This window comes from Leptodactylus fuscus, unplaced genomic scaffold, assembly GCF_031893055.1.
Source record: "Leptodactylus fuscus isolate aLepFus1 unplaced genomic scaffold, aLepFus1.hap2 HAP2_SCAFFOLD_389, whole genome shotgun sequence".
NCBI classification, from domain to species: Eukaryota; Metazoa; Chordata; class Amphibia; order Anura; family Leptodactylidae; genus Leptodactylus; species Leptodactylus fuscus.
This window is the reverse complement of record NW_027440412.1, coordinates 70,706-88,797: the sequence shown is the minus strand read 5'-3', so window position 1 is coordinate 88,797 and position 18,092 is coordinate 70,706. Positions and strand designations below refer to the sequence as shown.

Here is an 18,092-nt window from a genome sequence, read left to right as displayed (position 1 = left end):
AGTGGTGGGGGGAGGGGGTACAGGACAGTTGATGTCTCTGCCGCTCTGGGTTCTGGCTCCTCACTCTGTGTAACTTCAGGCTACAACAGGGATTTGGCACCAGAAATTAGGAGGGGCGAAGAGAAACGAAACTGAGCAGTGGTGAGAGCTGGGGAAGTACTCGTGTCACCACAAGAGAGCGAACCACAAAGCAGGTAAGAGACCCCTCACACTCACCGATACCGCAATATATCACACCTAAACTGTATATTACACCCCGTGATATGTCATATTATACACTACACTGTTATATTACACCCTGTGATATGTCATACTATACACTACACTGTTATATTACACCCTGTGATATGTCATATTATATACTATACGGTTATATTACACCCTGTGATATGTCATATTATACACTACACTGTTATATTACACCCTGTGATATGTCATATTATATACTATACGGTTATATTACACCCTGTGATATGTCATACTATACACTACACTGTTATATTACACCCTGTGATATGTCATATTATATACTATACGGTTATATTACACCCTGTGATATGTAAGATTATACACTACACTGTTATATTACACCCTGTACATGTCATAATATACACTACACTGTTATATTACACCCTGTGATATGTCACATTATACACTACACTGTTATATTACACCCTGTGATATGTCACATTATACACTACACTGTTATATTACACCCTGTACATGTCATAATATACACTATACTGTTATATTACACCCTGTGATATGTCATATTATACACTACACTGTTATATTACACCCTGTACATGTCATAATATACACTACACTGTTATATTACACCCTGTGATATGTCACATTATACACTATACTGTTATATTACACCCTGTGATATGTCACATTATACACTATACTGTTATATTACACCCTGTGATATGTCACATTATACACTATACTTTTATATTACACCCTGTGATATGTCACATTATACACTACACTGTTATATTACACCCTGTGATATGTCATATTATATACTATACGGTTATATCACACCCTGTGGTATGTAAGATTATACACTACACTGTTATATTACACCCTATACATGTCATATTATACACTACACTGTTATATTACACCCTGTGATATGTCATATTATATACTATACTGTTATATTACACCCTGTGATATGTCACATTATACACTACACTGTTATATTACACCCTCTACATGTCATACTATACACTACACTGTTATATTACACCCTGTGATATGTCATATTATACACTATACTTTTATATTACACCCTGTGATATGTCACATTATACACTACACTGTTATATTACACCCTATACATGTCATATTATACACTACACTGTTATATTACACCCTGTGATATGTCATATTATACACTATACTTTTATATTACACCCTGTGATATGTCACATTATACACTACACTATTATATTACACCCTGTGATATGTAAGATTATACACTACACTGTTATATTACACCCTATACATGTCATATTATACACTACACTGTTATATTACACCCTGTACATGTCATATTATACACTACACTGTTATATTACACCCTGTACATGTCATATTATACACTACACTGTTATATTACACCCTGTGATATGTCATATTATATACTATACTGTTATATTACACCCTGTGATATGTCACATTATACACTACACTGTTATATTACACCCTGTACATGTCATATTAAACACTACACTGTTATATTACACCCTGTACATGTCATATTATACACTACACTGTTATATTACACCCTGTGATATGTCATATTATATACTATACTGTTATATTACACCTTGTGATATGTCACATTATACACTACACTGTTATATTACACCCTGTGATATGTCATACTATACACTACACTGTTATATTACACCCTGTACATGTCATATTATACACTACACTGTTATATTACACCCTGTACATGTCATATTATACACTACACTGTTATATTACACCCTGTGATATGTCACATTATACACTATACTGTTATATTACACCCTGTGATATGTCACATTATACACTATACTTTTATATTACACCCTGTGATATGTCACATTATACACTACACTGTTATATTAAACCCTGTGATATGTCACATTATACACTACACTGTTATATTAAACCCTGTGATATGTCACATTATACACTACACTGTTATATTACACCCTATACATGTCATATTATATACTATACTGTTATATTACACCCTGTACATGTCATATTATACACTACACTGTTATATTACACCCTGTACATGTCATATTATACACTACACTGTTATATTACACCCTGTGATATGTCATATTATACACTATACTGTTATATTACACCCTGTGATATGTCACATTATACACTATACTTTTATATTACACCCTGTGATATGTCACATTATACACTACACTGTTATATTAAACCCTGTGATATGTCACATTATACACTACACTATTATATTACACCCTGTGATATGTCATATTATATACTATATGGTTATATCACACCCTGTGATATGTAAGATTATACACTACACTGTTATATTACACCCTATACATGTCATATTATACACTACACTGTTATATTACACCCTGTGATATGTCATATTATATACTATACTGTTATATTACACCCTGTGATATGTAAGATTATACACTACACTGTTATATTACACCCTATACATGTCACATTATACACTACACTGTTATATTACACCTTGTGATATGTCACATTATACACTATACTGTTATATTACACCCTGTGATATGTCACATTATACACTATACTTTTATATTACACCCTGTGATATGTCACATTATACACTACACTGTTATATTAAACCCTGTGATATGTCACATTATACACTACACTGTTATATTACACCCTATACATGTCATATTATATACTATACTGTTATATTACACCCTGTACATGTCATATTATACACTACACTGTTATATTACACCCTGTACATGTCATATTATACACTACACTGTTATATTACACCCTGTGATATGTCATATTATACACTATACTGTTATATTAAACCCTGTGATATGTCACATTATACACTACACTGTTATATTACACCCTATACATGTCATATTATATACTATACTGTTATATTACACCCTGTACATGTCATATTATACACTACACTGTTATATTACACCCTGTACATGTCATATTATACACTACACTGTTATATTACACCCTGTGATATGTCATATTATACACTATACTGTTATATTAAACCCTGTGATATGTCACATTATACACTACACTGTTATATTACACCCTATACATGTCATATTATATACTATACTGTTATATTACACCCTGTACATGTCATATTATACACTACACTGTTATATTACACCCTGTACATGTCATATTATACACTACACTGTTATATTACACCCTGTGATATGTCATATTATACACTATACTGTTATATTAAACCCTGTGATATGTCACATTATACACTACACTATTATATTACACCCTGTGATATGTCATATTATATACTATATGGTTATATCACACCCTGTGATATGTAAGATTATACACTACACTGTTATATTACACCCTATACATGTCACATTATACACTACACTGTTATATTACACCTTGTGATATGTCACATTATATACTATACTGTTATATTACACCCTGTGATATGTCATATTATACACTACACTGTTATATTACACCCTGTGATATGTCATATTATATACTATACGGTTATATTACACCCTGTGATATGTCACATTATACACTACACGGTTATATTACACCCTGTGATATGTCATATTATACACTACACTGTTATATTACACCCTATACATGTCACATTATACACTATACTGTTATATTACACCCTGCCCATGTCATATTATACACTACACTGTTATATTACACCCTGTACATGTCATATTATACACTACACTGTTATATTACACCCTGTGATATGTCACATTATACACTACACTGTTATATTACACCCTGTGATATGTCATATTATACACTACACTGTTATATTACACCCTATACATGTCATATTATACACTACACTGTTATATTACACCCCGTGATATGTCACATTATACACTATACGGTTATATTACACCCTGTGATATGTCATATTATACACTACACTGTTATATTACACCCTGTGATATGTCACATTATACACTATACTGTTATATTACACCCTATACATGTCATATTATACACTACACTGTTATATTACACCCTGTGATATGTCACATTATACACTACACGGTTATATTACACCCTGTGATATGTCATATTATATACTATAACGGTTATATTACACCCTGTGATATGTAAGATTATACACTACACTGTTATATTACACCCTATACATGTCATATTATACACTACACTGTTATATTACACCCTATACATGTCATATTATACACTACACTGTTATATTACACCCTGTGATATGTCATATTATATACTATACTGTTATATTACACCCTGTGATATGTCACATTATACACTACACTGTTATATTACACCCTGTGATATGTCATATTATATACTATACGGTTATATTACACCCTGTGATATGTCATATTATACACTATACTGTTATATTACACCCTGTGATATGTCACATTATACACTACACTGTTATATTACACCCTATACATGTCATATTATACACTACACTGTTATATTACACCCTGTGATATGTCATATTATATACTATACGGTTATATTACACCCTGTGATATGTCACATTATACACTACACTGTTATATTACACCCTATACATGTCATATTATACACTACACTGTTATATTACACCCCGTGATATGTCACATTATACACTATACGGTTATATTACACCCTGTGATATGTCATATTATACACTACACTGTTATATTACACCCTGTGATATGTCACATTATACACTATACTGTTATATTACATCCTATACATGTCATATTATACACTACACTGTTATATTACACCCTGTGATATGTCACATTATACACTACACTGTTATATTACACCCTGTGATATGTCACATTATACACTACACTGTTAAATTACACCCTGTACATGTCATATTATACACTACACTGTTATATTACACCCTATACATGTCATATTATACACTACACTGTTATATTACACCCTGTACATGTCACATTATACACTACACTGTTATATTACACCCCGTGATATGTCACATTATACACTATACGGTTATATTACACCCTGTGATATGTCACATTATACACTATACTGTTATATTACACCCTATACATGTCATATTATACACTACACTGTTATATTACACCCTGTGATATGTCACATTATACACTACACTGTTATATTACACCCTGTGATATGTCACATTATACACTACACTGTTAAATTACACCCTGTACATGTCATATTATACACTACACTGTTATATTACACCCTATACATGTCATATTATACACTACACTGTTATATTACACCCTGTGATATGTCATATTATATACTATACTGTTATATTACACCCTGTGATATGTCACATTATACACTACACTGTTATATTACACCCTGTGATATGTCATATTATATACTATACGGTTATATTACACCCTGTGATATGTCATATTATACACTACACTGTTATATTACACCCTATACATGTCATATTATACACTACACTGTTATATTACACCCTGTGATATGTCATATTATATACTATACGGTTATATTACACCCTGTGATATGTCACATTATACACTACACTGTTATATTACACCCTATACATGTCATATTATACACTACACTGTTATATTACACCCCGTGATATGTCACATTATACACTATACGGTTATATTACACCCTGTGATATGTCATATTATACACTACACTGTTATATTACACCCTGTGATATGTCACATTATACACTATACTGTTATATTACATCCTATACATGTCATATTATACACTACACTGTTATATTACACCCTGTGATATGTCACATTATACACTACACTGTTATATTACACCCTGTGATATGTCACATTATACACTACACTGTTAAATTACACCCTGTACATGTCATATTATACACTACACTGTTATATTACACCCTATACATGTCATATTATACACTACACTGTTATATTACACCCTGTACATGTCACATTATACACTACACTGTTATATTACACCCTGTGATATGTCATACTATACACTACACTGTTAAATTACACCCTGTGATATGTCATATTATATACTATACTGTTATATTACACCCTGTGATATGTCACATTATACACTACACTGTTATATTACACCCTGTGATATGTCATATTATACACTACACTGTTATATTACACCCTGTGATATGTCATATTATACACTACACTGTTATATTACACCCTGTGATATGTCACATTATACACTACACTGTTAAATTACACCCTGTACATGTCACATTATACACTACACGGTTATATTACACCCTGTGATATGTCATATTATATACTATACGGTTATATTACACCCTGTGATATGTCATATTATATACTATACGGTTATATTACACCCTGTGATATGTCATATTATACACTACACTGTTATATTACACCCTGTACATGTCATATTATACACTACACTGTTATATTACACCCTGTGATATGTCACATTATACACTATAATTTTATATTACACCCTGTGATATGTCACATTATACACTACACTGTTATATTACACCCTGTGATATGTAAGATTATACACTACACTGTTATATTACACCCTATACATGTCATATTATACACTACACTGTTATATTACACCCTGTACATGTCACATTATACACTACACTGTTATATTACACCCTGTGATATGTCACATTATACACTATACGGTTATATTACACCCTGTGATATGTCATATTATACACTACACTGTTATATTACACCCTATACATGTCATATTATACACTACACTGTTATATTACACCCTGTACATGTCACATTATACACTACACTGTTATATTACACCCTGTGATATGTCACATTATACACTATACGGTTATATTACACCCTGTGATATGTCACATTATACACTACACTGTTAAATTACACCCTGTACATGTCATATTATACACTACTAGCTGGTACCCGCGACTTGGTCTGCGGTGATTGTAGCAGTGGGTATATACAGGCGCGGGTAAGGTTTTCGTACTGTGTATAAGGTATGGGATATGAAATGTAACTTTGTATCTTGTTGTTTCTGTAATTCAGAGAATCCGTGAGACTTTTGTGTTGCAGTTACTTTGTATTTGAGCTGCTATATATACGGTGTTGGTATATACTGTACATAGTGACTTTGGGACAGAAGGATTTGAAGTTAACCCCTTCCCGCCGAAGGCATTTTTTGATTTTTGTTTTTGACTCCCCTCCTTCTAAACCCCATAACTTTTTTATTTCTCCGCTCCCAGAGTCATATGAGGTCTTAATTTTTCTTGGGACAAATTTTTCTTCCTGATGCCACCATTATTTATTCTATATAATGTACTGGGAAGCAGGGAAAAAATTCAGAATGGGGGGGATTTGAAGAAAAAATGCATTTCTGTGACTTTCTTACGGGCTTTGGTTTTACGGCGTTCACTGTGCAACCAAATTGACATGTCCCCTGTATTCTGTGTTTCGTTACGATTCCGGAGATACCAAATTTATATGGTTTTATTTACATTGTGACCCCTTCAAAAAATCCAAAACTGTGTTAAAAAAAATTATTTTTTGAAAAGTCGCCATATTCTGACAGCCGTAACTTTTTTATACATGCGTGTACGGGGATGTATAGGGCGTCTTTTTTTGCGGGACCGGGTGTACTTTGTAGTTCTACCATTTTCGGGAAATGTTATTGCTTTCATCACTTTTTATTCAATTTTTTATCAGAATCAAAACAGTGAAAAAATGGCGGTTTGGCACTTTTGACCATTTTTCCCGCTACGGCGTTTACCGAACAGGAAAAATATTTGTATAGCTTTGTAGAGCGGGCGATTTCGGACGCGCGGATACCTAACATGTATGTGTTTCACAGTTTTTAACTACTTTTATATGTGTTCTAGGGAAAGGGGGGATTTGAATTTTTAATCCTTTTTTTATTTTATTTTTTTTTTTTACTTTTTTTTTATTTATTTTTTTTGCATTTATTAGACTTCCTAGGGGTATTGACATGGGTGGGTGGTGTCGCGGATTGTCAGAGTGGTGGGGGTTGGTAAACATGGCTGCTCCGGAGCGTTATAGAGCGCCTCCTGGAGTATCGTTAAGGGGAGGGGCAAAGTGGTAAAGTCTATGTATATGTGATTGTGTGGGGTTAGGGGCGAGGCTGCAGAGGGCAATAGGAATTTTGTGGCTTGCTATGGTCCAAAGTGTGTGAGATTGCAGAGATAGTGATGTGAGTTTGGGGTTTGTGGGGGTCCTGGGAAAAACGTATGTGCGCTATTGTGACGAAAAGTAGCCTATTGCGCAATCGGGTGTATTAACTATGTTTGTGGAAAATTTCAGCCAAATCGGTCGAGTGGGTTTTCCGTGATTGAGGAACAAACATCCAAACACACACAAACTCACAAACACACAAACTTTCACATTTATAATATTAATAGGATACTGTTATATTACGCCCTGTACATGTCATATTATACACTACACTGTTATATTACGCCCTGTGATATGTCACATTATACACGACACTGTTATATTACACCCTGTGATATGTCATACTATACACTACACTGTTATATTACACCCTGTGATATGTCACATTATACACTATACTGTTATATTACACCATGTGATATGTCATATTATACACTACACTGTTATATTACACCCTGTGATATGTCATACTATACACTATACTGTTATATTACACCATGTGATATGTCATATTATACACTACACTGTTATATTACACCCTGTGATATGTCATACTATACACTACACTGTTATATTACGCCCTGTGATATGTCACATTATACACGACACTGTTATATTACACCCTGTACATGTCATATTATACACTACACTGTTATATTACGCCCTGTGATATGTCACATTATACACGACACTGTTATATTACACCCTGTGATATGTCATACTATACACTACACTGTTATATTACACCCTGTGATATGTCACATTATACACTATACTGTTATATTACACCATGTGATATGTCATATTATACACTACACTGTTATATTACACCCTGTGATATGTCATACTATACACTATACTGTTATATTACACCATGTGATATGTCATATTATACACTACACTGTTATATTACACCCTGTGATATGTCATACTATACACTACACTGTTATATTACACCCTGTGATATGTCATACTATACACTACACTGTTATATTACACCCTGTGATATGTCATATTATACACTATACTGTTATATTACACCATGTGATATGTCACATTATACACTATACTGTTATATTACACCCTGTGATATGTCATATTATACACTACACTGTTATATTACACCCTGTGATATGTCACATTATACACTATACTGTTATATTACACCCTGTGATATGCCATATTATACACTACACTGTTATATTACGCCCTGTGATATGTCACATTATACACTATACTGTTATATTACACCCTGTGATATGTCACATTATGCACTATACTGTTATATTACACCCTGTGATATGTCATATTATACACTACACTGTTATATTACACCCTGTGATATGTCACATTATACACTATACTGTTATATTACACCCTGTGATATGTCACATTATGCACTATACTGTTATATTACACCCTGTGATATGTCATATTATACACTACACTGTTATATTACGCCCTGTGATATGTCACATTATACACTATACTGTTATATTACACCCTGTGATATGTCACATTATGCACTATACTGTTATATTACACCCTGTGATATGTCATATTATACACTACACTGTTATATTACACCCTGTGATATGTCACATTATACACTATACTGTTATATTACACCCTGTGATATGCCATATTATACACTATACTGTTATATTACACCATGTGATATGTCACATTATACACTACACTGTTATATTACACCCTGTGATATGTCACATACACTACACTGTTATATTACACCCTGTACATGTCATATTACACACTACACTGTTATATTACACCCTGTATTGTGTCATATTATACACTACACTGTTATATTACACCCTGTGATATGTCACATTATACACTATACTGTTATATTACACCCTGTACATGTCACATTATACACTATACTGTTATATTACACCCTGTGATATGCCATATTATACACTACACTGTTATATTACGCCCTGTGATATGTCACATTATACACTATACTGTTATATTACACCCTGTGATATGTCACATTATGCACTATACTGTTATATTACACCCTGTGATATGTCATATTATACACTACACTGTTATATTACACCCTGTGATATGTCACATTATACACTATACTGTTATATTACACCCTGTGATATGTCACATTATGCACTATACTGTTATATTACACCCTGTGATATGTCATATTATACACTACACTGTTATATTACGCCCTGTGATATGTCACATTATACACTATACTGTTATATTACACCCTGTGATATGTCACATTATGCACTATACTGTTATATTACACCCTGTGATATGTCATATTATACACTACACTGTTATATTACACCCTGTACATGTCATATTATACACTACACTGTTATATTACACCCTGTGATATGTCACATTATACACTATACTGTTATATTACACCCTGTGATATGCCATATTATACACTATACTGTTATATTACACCATGTGATATGTCACATTATACACTACACTGTTATATTACACCCTGTGATATGTCACATACACTACACTGTTATATTACACCCTGTACATGTCATATTACACACTACACTGTTATATTACACCCTGTATTGTGTCATATTATACAATATATTATTATATTACTTATATTTCACACTTATTTGAGAATGTCTCTTTGTACAGCAACTGGCAATAGTGTCATTCACAGATATATATACACACACACACATAGATGCAGAACATTATCCATCACATATCTATTTCTAGAGATTGTGTATATACAGTATATATCGAGGTTATATCATCACATTCTGGGCCTCCTCCTCCTCTCTGCGTTTCCTGCCTTGTTAGATTCAGTCTCTGAGTTTCGTTTCTCCGCCGTCTCCTCCTCTTCCTCGCTGTGTTTTTAGTGTCTAGAGAGAAAACAAGAGAGCCCAAGGCCAAGAAGTGAGAATATGAGCAATGCGGGGGCCGCAGACCACAATAATCCCCAGCCCCCCCTAAGAAACCACCCAACCCCCATACTGCATTGTCTGCTCACTAAACATCAGTGAAGGATATATATATATATATATATATATAATATGATATAGAGACCGGAGGATATACAGTGCTGGCCAAAAGTATCGCCCCCTACAGTTCTGTCAGATAACCCTCGGGGTCTCCAGATAATGATTACACAGCACAAACTCTTATATAGTATATAAGTGACACAGGGTATATACAGTATAAGTATCGCCCCCTGCAGTCCTGTCAGATAATCCTCGCTGTCCCCCAGATAATGATTACACAGCACAGACTCTTATATAGTATATAAGTGACACAGGGTATATACAGTATAAGTATCGCCCCCTGCAGTCCTGTCAGATAATCCTCGCTGTCCCCCAGATAATGATTACACAGCACAGACTCTTATATAGTATATAAGTGACACAGGGTATATACAGTATAAGTATCGCCCCCTGCAGTCCTGTCAGATAATCCTCGCTGTCCCCCAGATAATGATTACACAGCACAGACTCTTATATAGTATATAAGTGACACAGGGTATATACAGTATAAGTATCACCCCCCTGCAGTCCTGTCAGATAATCCTCGCTGTCCCCAGATAATGATTACACAGCACAAACTCTTATATAGTATATAAGTGACACAGGGTATATACAGTATAAGTATCGCCCCCTGCAGTCCTGTCAGATAATCCTCGCTGTCCCCAGATAATGATTACACAGCACAAACTCTTATATAGTATATAAGTGACACAGGGTATATACAGTATAAGTATCGCCCCCTGCAGTCCTGTCAGATAATCCTCGGTGTCCCCCAGATAATGATTACACAGCACAGACTCTTATATAGTATATAAGTGACAGAGGGTATATACAGTATAAGTATCGCCCCCTGCAGTCCTGTCAGATAATCCTCACTGTCCCCCAGATAATGATTACACAGCACAGACTCTTATATAGTATATAAGTGACACAGGGTATATACAGTATAAGTATCGCCCCCTGCAGTCCTGACAGATAATCCTCGGTGTCCCCCAGATAATGATTACACAGCACAAACTCTTATATAGTATATAAGTGACACAGGGTATATACAGTATAAGTATCACCCCCTGCAGTCCTGTCAGATAATCCCCGGTGTCCCCCAGATAATGATTACACAGCACAGACTCTTATATAGTATATAAGTGACACAGGGTATATACAGTATAAGTATCGCCCCCTGCAGTCCTGTCAGATAATCCTCGGTGTCCCCCAGATAATGATTACACAGCACAGACTCTTATATAGTATATAAGTGACAGAGGGTATATACAGTATAAGTATCGCCCCCTGCAGTCCTGTCAGATAATCCTCACTGTCCCCCAGATAATGATTACACAGCACAGACTCTTATATAGTATATAAGTGACACAGGGTATATACAGTATAAGTATCGCCCCCTGCAGTCCTGACAGATAATCCTCGGTGTCCCCCAGATAATGATTACACAGCACAAACTCTTATATAGTATATAAGTGACACAGGGTATATACAGTATAAGTATCACCCCCTGCAGTCCTGTCAGATAATCCCCGGTGTCCCCCAGATAATGATTACACAGCACAGACTCTTATATAGTATATAAGTGACACAGGGTATATACAGTATAAGTATCGCCCCCTGCAGTCCTGACAGATAATCCTCGGTGTCCCCCAGATAATGATTACACAGCACAAACTCTTATATAGTATATAAGTGACACAGGGTATATACAGTATAAGTATCACCCCCTGCAGTCCTGTCAGATAATCCCCGGTGTCCCCCAGATAATGATTACACAGCACAGACTCTTATATAGTATATAAGTGACACAGGGTATATACAGTATAAGTATCGCCCCCTGCAGTCCTGACAGATAATCCTCGGTGTCCCCCAGATAATGATTACACAGCACAAACTCTTATATAGTATATAAGTGACACAGGGTATATACAGTATAAGTATCACCCCCTGCAGTCCTGTCAGATAATCCCCGGTGTCCCCCAGATAATGATTACACAGCACAGACTCTTATATAGTATATAAGTGACACAGGGTATATACAGTATAAGTATTGCCCCCTGCAGTCCTGACAGATAATCCTCGCTGTCCCCCAGATAATGATTACACAGCACAGACTCTTATATAGTATATAAGTGACACAGGGTATATACAGTATAAGTATCGCCCCCTGCAGTCCTGTCAGATAATCCTCGCTGTCCCCCAGATAATGATTACACAGCACAACCCCTTATATAGTATATAAGTGACACAGGGTATATACAGTATAAGTATCGCCCCCTGCAGTCCTGTCAGATAATCCTCGCTGTCCCCCAGATAATGATTACACAGCACAGACTCTTATATAGTATATAAGTGACACAGGGTATATACAGTATAAGTATCGCCCCCTGCAGTCCTGTCAGATAATCCTCGCTGTCCCCCAGATAATGATTACACAGCACAGACTCTTATATAGTATATAAGTGACACAGGGTATATACAGTATAAGTATCGCCCCCTGCAGTCCTGTCAGATAATCCTCGCTGTCCCCCAGATAATGATTACAGGCACAAACTCTTTGGTAATATCTTCAGTTATTTTGTTTGCAATGAAAAAACACAAAAGAGAATGAAAAAAAAGTCACATCATTGATCATTTTACACAAAACTCCAGAACTGGTGCGGACAGAAGTATTGGCGCCCTCAGCCTAATACTTGGTCGCACAACCTTTAGACACAATAACTGCGCACAACCGCTTCCGCTAACCAGCAATGAGTTTCTTACAAGGCTCTGCTGGAATCTTAGACCCTTCTTCTTTGGCTCCTGCTCCAGGTCCCCCCTGAGATGTGAAGGGGGCCTTCTCCAAACTGCCACCAAGAGATCTCTCCCCCTCCCCCACAGGTGCTCTATGGGATTCAGGGCTGGACTCATTGCTGCCACTTTACAAGTCTCCAGGGCTTTCTCTCACCACCATTTTCTAGTGCTGACCTGAAGTGTGTTTTGGGTCCTTGTCCTGCTGGAAGAGCCCTGACCTCTGAGGGAGACCCCGCTTTCTCACACTGGGCCCTACATGATGCTGCACAATGTGTTGGTCGTCTTCAGACTTCATAATGCCATGCACACGGTCAAGCAGTCCAGTGCCAGAGGCAGCAAAGCCACCCCAAACCATATATATAATAATATGATATACAGAGCGGAGGATATATATAAAAATATGATACAGAGCAGAGGATATATAATAATATGATACAGAGCAGAGGATATATATAATAATATGGTACAGAGCGGAGGATATATATAATAATATGATACAGACTGGAGGATATATATAATAATATGATATACAGAGCGGAGGATATATATAATAATATGATATACAGAGCAGAGGATATATATAAAAATAGGATACAGAGCGGAGGATATATATAATAATATGATACAGAGCAGAGGATATATATAATAATATGATACAGAGCAGAGGATATATATAATAATATGATACAGACTGGAGGATATATATAACAATATGATATACAGACTGGAGGATATATATAATAATATGATATACAGAGCGGAGGATATATATAATAATATGATATACAGAGCAGAGGATATATATAATAATATGATATACAGAGCGGAGGATATATATAATAATATGATATACAGAGCGGAGGATATATATAAAAATAGGATACAGAGCGGAGGATATATATAATAATATGATACAGAGCGGAGGATATATATAAGAATATGATATACAGAGCGGAGGATATATATAATAATATGATATACAGAGCAGAGGATATATATAATAATATGATATACAGAGCGGAGGATATATATAAAAATAGGATACAGAGCGGAGGATATATATAATAATATGATACAGAGCGGAGGATATATATAATAATATGATATACAGAGTGGAGGATATATATAATAATATGATACAGAGCGGAGGATATATATAAGAATATGATATACAGAGCGGAGGATATATATAATAATATGATATACAGAGCAGAGGATATATATAATAATATGATATACAGAGCGGAGGATATATATAAAAATAGGATACAGAGCGGAGGATATATATAATAATATGATACAGAGCGGAGGATATATATAATAATATGATATACAGAGTGGAGGATATATATAATAATATGATACAGAGCGGAGGATATATATAATAATATGATACAGAGCAGAGGATATATATAATAATATGATACAGACTGGAGGATATATATAATAATATAATATACAGAGCGGAGGATATATATAATAATATGATACAGAGCAGAGGATATATATATAACAATATGATATACAGACTGGAGGATATATATAATAATATGATATACAGAGCGGAGGATATATATAATAATATGATACAGAGCGGAGGATATATATAATAATATGATATACAGACTGGAGGATATATATAATAATATGATATACAGACTGGAGGATATATAATAATATGATACAGAGCAGAGGATATATATAATAATATGATACAGAGCGGAGGATATATATAATAATATGATACAGACTGGAGGATATATATAATAATATGATATACAGAGCGGAGGATATATATAATAATATGATATACAGAGCAGAGGATATATATAAAAATAGGATACAGAGCGGAGGATATATATAATAATATGATACAGAGCAGAGGATATATATAATAATATGATACAGAGCAGAGGATATATATAATAATATGATACAGACTGGAGGATATATATAACAATATGATATACAGACTGGAGGATATATATAATAATATGATATACAGAGCGGAGGATATATATAATAATATGATATACAGAGCAGAGGATATATATAATAATATGATATACAGAGCGGAGGATATATATAATAATATGATATACAGAGCGGAGGATATATATAAAAATAGGATACAGAGCGGAGGATATATATAATAATATGATACAGAGCGGAGGATATATATAAGAATATGATATACAGAGCGGAGGATATATATAATAATATGATATACAGAGCAGAGGATATATATAATAATATGATATACAGAGCGGAGGATATATATAAAAATAGGATACAGAGCGGAGGATATATATAATAATATGATACAGAGCGGAGGATATATATAATAATATGATATACAGAGTGGAGGATATATATAATAATATGATACAGAGCGGAGGATATATATAAGAATATGATATACAGAGCGGAGGATATATATAATAATATGATATACAGAGCAGAGGATATATATAATAATATGATATACAGAGCGGAGGATATATATAAAAATAGGATACAGAGCGGAGGATATATATAATAATATGATACAGAGCGGAGGATATATATAATAATATGATATACAGAGTGGAGGATATATATAATAATATGATACAGAGCGGAGGATATATATAATAATATGATACAGAGCAGAGGATATATATAATAATATGATACAGACTGGAGGATATATATAATAATATAATATACAGAGCGGAGGATATATATAATAATATGATACAGAGCAGAGGATATATATATAACAATATGATATACAGACTGGAGGATATATATAATAATATGATATACAGAGCGGAGGATATATATAATAATATGATACAGAGCGGAGGATATATATAATAATATGATATACAGAGCTGAGGATATATATAATAATATGATATACAGAGCGGAGGATATATATAATAATATGATATACAGAGCGGAGGATATATATAAAAATAGGATACAGAGCGGAGGATATATATAATAATATGATACAGAGCGGAGGATATATATAAAAATAGGATACAGAGCGGAGGATATATATAATAATATGATACAGAGCGGAGGATATATATAAAAATAGGATACAGAGCGGAGGATATATATAATAATATGATATACAGAGCGGAGGATATATATAATAATATGATATACAGACTGGAGGATATATATAATAATATGATATACAGAGCGGAGGATATATATAATAATATGATATACAGAGCAGAGGATATATATAATAATATGATATACAGAGCGGAGGATATATATAATAATATGATACAGAGCAGAGGATATATATAATAATATGATATACAGAGCGGAGGATATATATAATAATATGATATACAGAGCGGAGGATATATATAATAATATGATATACAGAGCAGAGGATATATATAATAATATGATATACAGAGCGGAGGATATATATAATAATATGATACAGAGCAGAGGATATATATAATAATATGATATACAGACTGGAGGATATATATAATAATATGATATACAGAGCGGAGGATATATATAATAATATGATATACAGAGCAGAGGATATATATAATAATATGATATACAGAGCGGAGGATATATATAAAAATAGGATACAGAGCGGAGGATATATATAATAATATGATACAGAGTGGAGGATATATATAATAATATGGTACAGAGCGGAGGATATATATAACAATATGATATACAGACTGGAGGATATATATAATAATATGATATACAGAGCGGAGGATATATATAACAATATGATATACAGACTGGAGGATATATA

The 18,092-nt window shown here is 33.8% G+C and overlaps 1 protein-coding gene across 1 annotated transcript in view; it reads left to right on the top strand.

The window, feature by feature from the left end:
• The first annotated feature begins 125 nt into the window (after positions 1-125).
• Positions 126-18,092, top strand: part of LOC142188168 (placenta-specific gene 8 protein-like) — a 29,874-nt gene continuing 11,907 nt past the window's right edge. The window contains exon 1 of the mRNA XM_075261778.1: positions 126-194. The gene's annotated coding sequence lies outside the window, so the exon portion shown is untranslated. The remainder of the gene's footprint in view (positions 195-18,092) is intronic.